The sequence below is a fragment of the Vipera berus genome, assembly GCF_964194415.1.
Source record: "Vipera berus genome assembly, chromosome: 9".
NCBI classification, from domain to species: Eukaryota; Metazoa; Chordata; class Lepidosauria; order Squamata; family Viperidae; genus Vipera; species Vipera berus.
This window is the reverse complement of record NC_138212.1, coordinates 24,749,286-24,757,734: the sequence shown is the minus strand read 5'-3', so window position 1 is coordinate 24,757,734 and position 8,449 is coordinate 24,749,286. Positions and strand designations below refer to the sequence as shown.

The 8,449-nt window shown below is 53.4% G+C and overlaps 1 protein-coding gene across 1 annotated transcript in view; it reads left to right on the top strand.

The window, feature by feature from the left end:
• The first annotated feature begins 2,898 nt into the window (after positions 1-2,898).
• Positions 2,899-8,449, top strand: part of ZBTB8A (zinc finger and BTB domain containing 8A) — a 12,188-nt gene continuing 6,637 nt past the window's right edge. The window contains exon 1 of the mRNA XM_081335359.1: positions 2,899-2,943. The gene's annotated coding sequence lies outside the window, so the exon portion shown is untranslated. The remainder of the gene's footprint in view (positions 2,944-8,449) is intronic.

Here is an 8,449-nt window from a genome sequence, read left to right as displayed (position 1 = left end):
ATTGTGTGAGAAACAGTTCTCAAGAGCCGTCCGCCACTTGCCTGTTTTTGCAAGTGACACCCTCCTTGGTGTTGGGTCTGTCTCGAGGCAGAAAGGGTTGGAAATGAACCAAAGCTGAGAACCAACAAAGGTCACTCCTTGCCCACATTGTGTTCTTTTCTCAGCTGTATGTGGAACAAATAGGAAATGCTTTTGTAGCCTTTTTCCCACATTGGTGCATCCTTAAGTCTTGTGTGTTTGTGTCATGTCTCTTCAGATACCAGTAGCTATAGCAGCCCAGGACTTTGGGAACTGACAAGGTGAACAAAATAAAGAAGTGAAAATGGCAACTTATGATCTGAGTACAGGCTTATGCCAATATCTTTTCGGGGGAGGTATGCTGGTACAGGTAGTCCTCACCTTTCATGATTGAACCCAAAATTAAAGTTGTAAATCGTCATGTTCATTAAGCAGGTCACCATGTGACTGTGCCTGGTTTTATGACTTTTTTGCAGCAGTCATTAAGTGAACCCATTTTAGCCAATGGGCATAAGTAAAGGCTAGTTTCTGGCAAAGCCTGTCATAAATCAAGATCATGTCACTGAGGTGCTGCAAACACCCAAAATGCAATCCCATGACTGGGGTGGTGGTGGTGGAATTTGGAGCTTTGAAACCCGGTGATTAAATACCTTTGTGGGGGGGACCTGATTGTAAGTCAAGGACTACTTGAAACTGTTTCTCTTGAGAAAGGCATTCTCAATTGTGGACAATCTTGGCTTTTTGTGTGGAATTTCTGTGATGCGTGAGTCTTGCTGGAGACACTGCAGGAGGGGTGTATTAGTCCATGGTGGCAATCATCATCATCATCATCATCATCATGAGCTGTTATGGTAGCACCTTTTCCAAAAAGCATTTTTAATAAAATAAACATTAAAAGCCATACATTTTTGCAAGTTGCACAACATTGTACATTATATTAGCTTGAAAAGGTGCCATCACAGTCCTGATTTTTTCCTGTAGTTTGGCTCCCCTCCTACAATGACACTTAAACAGGGTTCCGTTATCACCATAAATTAGGCTTAAATTCTATTAATTTACAATCGCTGATAGTCCTTGACTTACAACCACAATTGAGCCCAAAATTTCTGTTGCTAAGTGAGACAGTTGCTAAATGAATTTTGCCCCATTTTACTATATTTCTTGCCACAGTTGTTAAGTGAATCACTGCAGTTGAGAAGTGAGTAACATGGTTGTTAAGTGAATTTGGCTTCCCCATTGACTACTTATCAGAAGGTCTAAAAAGGTTGCCGCATGAGCCCACCACACTGAAACCATTATAAAGGTGCCATTGAACAATCACCAAACGAGCAATTGTTAAGTCGAGGACTACCTGTATACATGGGATTAAAAAGCCTTTGGAAGGGTGCATGGTTGGTAGTTCAATCTACGAGTGTTCAATGTGCATAGCAATTGAACAAAACTGAACTAAGGTGTGCGCAACATAGGGCAAACAAAAAAAACAAGCATGCCATTTGTCTTCTTTGCCCATAAGGCTTTCCCAAATGAACCGAACTGAATCGGCCCTCAGACCTTTAAGAAAGCCACAACAGTGTTATATCTGCCATCTTCCTAGGCAGCCCTGGCGGAGAGGAGCTCTTGCACAGAAAAGCCTTTTGCACCAAAGTAAAGAAGAGCCAACAGCACACTCAGGCTTAACTAAGCCATCGCAAGTTCTTGGGTGTATCCTGAGCCAGTGGGTGAGTGTGGGAACAGCAGTGATGCACAATAGTTGCCCCTCAACTGGAGCTGGACCAGAGGCCGCTGTTTCTCAATGAGGACCTGTAGATTAGGCAGTCCATGGGAACCTTGTCAGAACCGCATGCTGGGTCAACCCTCCTTTGGCAGAACTGAAACTTCCTCTCAGCAAATACCCTCCCCCCCCCCAGTGTGTTTGATTGGAAGGCACTTTCGCTGCCGTCCAGCTGGGTAATAATTGCGGGAGCTCCGGCGGACTAATCGACGGCCGGGCGGAAGCCGAGGTCGGAGCAGCTCCGGGCTGGAGCGGCGGCCGAGGAGGCAGCTGCCCTGGAAGTCCGGACGCTCTTCTTTGCAGCGGGGGCCCGAATGGCCTCCGGGGCTGTCTAGAGAAGTCCTGGAAGAGATCGCGCGCAAGCTCTTCGGGTCCTCCCGGGGCCGGCCAGACGCCGCGGGCATTTTTCCGTTTCGGCCGGGAAACAGGCAGTTCCAACCACGCGGTCCACGCCCGTCCGGGAGCCGCAGGCGCGCCTGGCATCTTGCGATTCGTTTTTCGCAGAGATTTGCGCCGCCCGGAAGAGCCCCGGCCCGTTAGTCGGCCGCCCTGGACCTCCCCGAGATCGGCCCAGCCGCTTCCACTTGGCCAGAGGCGACGGAGCCCGACCGCCTCCCCCTCCGGCTCGTCCCAGCCCCGGCCGGGCATCAGCCTCCTCCGACCCGCTCGCCCCGCATCGGGCCGGGGGGCGCAGCAGAGCCCGGGCGCGAGAAGGGCGGGCGGCCCGGAGTCCTCCCGGCGCGGGGAGCTGCCGCCCGACGGGGTCCGGGCGGGCGCGGCCAGGGCGCCGGAGGGCGTTCCGGGGGCGGCGGGGAGGGCAGCGGCAGCCGGGCGGGCGCCAGGCCGGGCGGGGCGTGGGGCGCCCGGCGGGACCGAGGCGGCGAGGAGGGGCGCGCGCGGCCAGGCGGGGAGCGGCGTGCGCGCTTGGCTCCTGCCGCGCTCGCTGCGTTGCCCCTTTAATTGTGTCCCCGGCCCTCGGGCGCCTCGCTCCTCCGCCCACGTCAGCAGCCACCTTTGTTTCTCTCCGGCCGGGCGGCGGGGCGGCGGAGCCCGCGACGCTTCGCACCGTCACCCCCGCCTCTCCCTCCCTCCCTCCGCCCGCCCGCCCGCCCCCTCCGGAGCCGCAGCCAGCCCAGCCCAGCCTCCGCCGAGCGGTAAGTCAGCAGCGGCGCCCCGCAGCAGCCCGGGCGAGCAGGGCATCGGGTGGGCTGAGCGCCCTCCGCGGCCTCTTTTTCGCTCGCCCTCCGGCCCGCAAGGGGGCCCGCCTGCGCCCGCCCGCCGCCCCCTCCGCCCGGAGGACGAGCGGCCCCGGGGGGCGGGCGGGCGGGCGGGCGCCATTTGCTGCCGTCGCCGCCCCGGGCGCGGCGCTCGCTCCTCGCAACAAAGGGCGGCGGGGCGCCGGGGGCGCCTCCGAAGCGGGCAACGAACGGGCAGGGCGACGGCGAGGGGGGCGGGCTCTGCCGCATCGCCGCCAGCACCGGGCGGGCTGCGATCCGGCGGGAGAGAGCGAGGGAGCGGCGTCGCCCTCCGCCCGAGCCTCCCGGGGCTCCCGCGCCGCCGCCGCCGCCGCCTTGGCGGGCTCCCGGGGCTCCCGACGGCCGAGCAGCCAAGTCGGAAGTGCGGGCAAAGACTGACGGCGCCCTGCGCCAATGCGCCGCCGCGCTCCCTCTTCGGCCGGGATGGCCCGCCGCTGCCCTCGCTGCCCGCTCGGCTGCAGCGGCGGTTGGGCGTCCGCAGGCGGTGCGTCGCCGGCGGCCCCGGGCGGGCGCGGCGCAGGAGTGTCCTCGGTGGGCGCGCTGGGCCGGCCTGGGAGCTCACCTGAAGGGCGGGGACCCTCCAGCCGCCCGGCGCTTCGCGCTGCCCTTCCCGGCGCCCAGCAAATGGCGGTTTGGGCGCCGCGTCCCTCTGCCCGCCAAGGCGCTTTGGCCCCCGCCGGACGAGCCGAACTCGGAGCGGCGGGGCGCGCCTTCCGGGGAACCCGCCGGCGGGGCCCTCCGGCCTGCGAGGAAAGAGCGGAGCGCCCCCCCCCGCCCCAGCCTTCAAGCGGAGGCCGCGTCAGCGAGGGATGCCCAGCCTCCCTTGACCTAAGCGGGCTAACCGCGGTCTTCGCCGGAGGCTTCTGCCGCCCTGAGGGGACCCGCCGCTCTCGGCGGAGAGATTCGCCCAGCGCCAGTCCACCCGAGCAGCTGCTCGGAGCGGCTAGAAGCCTCGGCGGGGGAGGCTGGCTTGGGCGGCCTGGCACGGGGTCCGGAGGCCCTTCAGCAGCCTCGTCCGATAAAAGACTGGCGAGGTTGGAAAGAGGGGAAGAAGCAAGCAGCCAAAACCCCAGCAATCTCTGTCTCTCTCTCTCTCTCACACACACACACACACAACCACATCATAGTATGCCAGTTCAGAATGAACAGATCTAAGAAATGCCAGATTCCAACGAAAGGCACAAACGGTTTGCACAGCACCCCAAGCCAAGTTTGTGTAAACTACCCATCAGTGTACCTTGCCTTGTAACCAAGCCTCGCCTCTGATCAGAACCTGGTTGGTGGCGTTTTGAGTTTTGCACAGACCGCATCACGTAACCTATTTATATTTCTTTATAAAGGTTATCAACTGTCTCGGTTCTGAAAGTCTTCCTTATAAAGTCCAGTTTGGCCAACAGTGGCTGAGTTGAGGACAGATCACCTGGGAAGCATCAAAGCTTGGCTAAGATGCAGCAAACAGCTGGGGAAGAAGCTGACATGTGGCTATCCAAGCTTTTGGGGTCAGCTTGTTGGGTCAGTTTGGCCATTGATTAAACAGGCTGACTGCAAAACAAAAATAGGTCTGCACGGGAAATTTTTTGCTGAAGAATAGACCGGACCGGACTCGACTAGAATAGAGTAGCCCACACTAGAACAGAAGAGAAAAGGTTTCCGCGTGTAACAACAACTGTCCACGTATGACGTTATGAGGGGTGTGAGGCAGATAGAGGATTCTTTTCCTTCCACAGCTGCAAACTTCCTGACTTAACTGCAGTACTGTGTATGGCTGAAAGTGACATATTCTTTAAATGTGTGGTGTGGAGTGGGTGGGGTGGGGGCTGCACACTGCAAATTTCTGCTGCAAGTGTTGAGAGCAACTGGCCCAGAGGTTCTCCTGAGGATGAAGCTGTGAGGGACTGCTTGTAGCAAATTCTGCTCTATTGGGCAGGGTAGCAGAAACTGTTGGGGTTCCTGTGTGAAACTCACCGTTTAAAGGGGACATAGAAATTGGTTTCCTGTTGAAGAGCTGCTACTTGTGTGGCTGAAAAGTGAATTGTGCTGTTTTTCATCAGGCCTGATACGATCTTGGGTTTCTTAGAAACATCCTGAGAATTTTTGGAGGTTTCAACTAGGCGTGTGACTTTTGTGTCCCATCTTTCTCTTTTTTAATACTGTAATTAGCCCAATTCCCAGTTGCTCCAGGGCTCTCAACAGGGTCTGTGCAGTAATTAGTCCAAGTAGTGGAGAAAAATAAAATGATAGGCTCATTCTGAACTAACCAGAAATAAGCAAATATTGCTGAGTATGGATATTTATGATCATAGCTAGGACAAGAATTTCCATTGCTAAGCAAGACAGTTGATAAGTGAGTCACAGCTGATTTTACCACATTTTTTAACCACAGTTGTTAAGTGAACTATATGGTCATTAAATGAATCTGGTTACTCCTATTTACTTTGCTTCAGGTGATCACTGGAACACGACAACTGCCATAAATACATGCCAGCTGCCATGTGCCCAGATTTGGATCACATGACTCTGGGGATGCTGTGATAGTTGTACGGATCGGTTGTCACTTTGGGGATTATAGAATCCTGGGGCTGGAAGGGACCTTGATCTTCTAGTCTAAACCTCTGCCCAAAACGGGAGACCTTATTACACGTTGGGGAAATTGCTGTCCAATCTTCTCTTGAAGACTTCCAGCGATAGAGCACCCACAACTCTAGGATGCAAGATGCTTCGTTGATTAATTCTTCTCACGGTCAGGAAATTTCTCCTTTGTTCCAGATTGGATCTCTCGTTAATGAGCTTCCTCCACCCATTGCTTCTCGTCCTGCCCTCTGGTGCTTTGGAGAATAAGTCAACTCCCTGTGGATGCCCTTCAAGTATCGAAAGGCAGCTATCAGGTCTCCTCTGAGTCTTCTCTTCTTTAGACTAGACATACTTCGTTCCCTCCGTCGTTCATCATATGGTTTAGTCTCCAGGCCCCTAATCATCTTCATTGTTGCTCTCTGCACTTTTTCTGGGGTTTCCCCATCTTTATGTATCTTGGCAACCAGAACTGGGTGCACTATTCCAAGTGTGGCCCTAGTGCTACAGTATAGGGCGGTGCTATCACTTCTTGTGATTTTGATGCTGTCCCTTTGTTGATGCAGCCTAGGATTGCTTTGGCTTTTTGGGCAGCTGCCGAACACGGCTGGCTCACATTTAAGTGATTGTCCGCTAGGACTCCAAGAGGCCTCTCGCAGTTACTGCTGTTGAGCCAAGTACTGTGTGTTCTATTCCTGTCTATTTGGTTTTTCTACCTAAGTACAAGAACTTACTTTTGAATTTCATCTTGTTGGATAGGGTGCAAGGTTTTCTAGATCTTAAGCCGGTCTTCTAAAGTGCTGGCTGTTCCCACCAGTTTGGTATTGACTGCAAATTTTGATGAGTTCCTCTTCTGTCTCCTCACACTATCCCTTCACACTTGATGATACATTTTTCAGTATCATTGTAACTTCGAACTAAACAAATAGTTTTAAGTCAAGGACTTACTGTCAGAACTTGGCAGTAGAATGACCGAAGTTTCGCCATGAGCTTTCCAATCATATGCCTTTTTGAATCTCTACCCTCAGCCAATTCTGAAAAAAACTGTTCCTGTGCAGTTGCAGAAAATGGATGAGAAATGAATTTGGAGCAGAGGCCCTTTTGCTCACTGCTCATTTTTCTGATGAAGGTTCAATGAACACTTTTTTTTTAAAAAAAATGAAACTTCTCTGGAAAGGAGATCCTTGGGAACCAACAACAACTTAGCTTACATGCCACCTGTTAGCGTTCCAATCCAATGCAGCGTGTTTAGCTGTATTTCCACAACACCAGGCATTTCTGGAGTCAGTCAGTTGTGTAAACTCAGAAACCTTAAGAACTCTGAGTCAGAAAGAGGATGATAGAATCATAGAGTTGGAAGGGACCTAAGAGATTGTCAACTTCAATCCCCCTGCACACTACAGTACACCATTCCCAAAACAAGGGTCAGTGTAACCCCGAAGTTTCTTGGGTCAAGGGTTAATCAAAACCATTTTGTACGAATCCCGAAACCTGGTCACTTTGTAGTAATGGCTTTGCCCTAGCTGTGGAGAAGGAAGAAGGTGACAGAGAAAGCTCCCACTAGAGCAGTGTTTTTCAACCTTAGCAACCTGACTGCTTGGGGAATTCTGGGAGTTGATGTCCGTGCATCTTAAAGTTGTCAAGGTTAAGAAACACTGCGTTGTAGAAACAACTGCTACACTTTGGTAGCCACTGAAAACGCCTTTGAGCATTGGGACCCCCTAAGCCCCCCCACATTGCTGCTTTCCAGCCAGGGGGAGGAAGCAGATATAATGATTGACATTGCATGAGCAGGAAGGAGGAAACAGCTGGTGACTATTCTGCCCTCCATCTTGCCAGATCCAGCAGCAAGGCAAGGAGCAACGGCTCCGAAGCCACTGCAATGTATTAATGCTCGCTAGTAGAGCTGGGGCAGCGCTGGGGCAGAGCCAGGGTGGACGAGGGGAGGGGGGGTGTTTTTGCATGAAACCTGAAGAATTGTATTTGATAGTCGATGTGTTTCTCAACCTCGGCAGCTTTAAGATAGGAGGACTTCGGCTCCCAGACTTCCCCAGCCAGCATTAAAAGCTCTAATCCCAGAATAGGCTAATGATCATCTCTGGCAGTGGGATATGCAAAATGAATCCTGGGAGCCTGGCTGGGGAATTCTGGGAGATGAAGTCCATCCATCCTAAAACAGCCAAGGTGGAGAGTGTAGTCCTGGGCTCCCACAATTGCATTATTTAAATCATTCTTCTCTTTAGAACCCTATGGATTAGAGCAGAGGTGTCAAACTCGCAACGTCACGTGACGTGTCACGACTTCTTTTCCATTGCCGGCAATGGGGTGGGTGCAGTTTTGCCACGATGCATCCGGCCCACGGGCCAGCAGTTTGGCACCCCTGGACTAGAGCCTTATTTTCTCTTTAGGGGCATCCATAGTTCCATGCTTTTAGCTAAAGAAGGCTTCTAGGATCGGTCCTCAGCATCTTCAGTTAGCCAGGAGGGATTTGCTGCCTCTTAGAGTGAGTGAGACGTTCATCTCAACTCACAGCAGCTTCTATGCCCAACTGCCCAGTCTGACTGCCTGGCAGACCATCCCCATTATCCAAGGGACCGCCTTTTCCCCAGAGTCTCTACCTTCCAATTCGATCTAGCACATGGGGGCTGCTGCAGATCCCATCAGCCAAAGAAGTGCAGTGGCCCCTATTACTCTGTGGAACTTCCTCCCCTTGGAGATTAGAAGGGCCCCGACCCTCTTGGCCTGCCTAAAGCCCCGGTCACTGAATGCGCTAAGGGCCCGGCATCCTGGCTTTACTGTTAACCGGCTATCTCGGCTGCTTAAATTTGATGTTTTT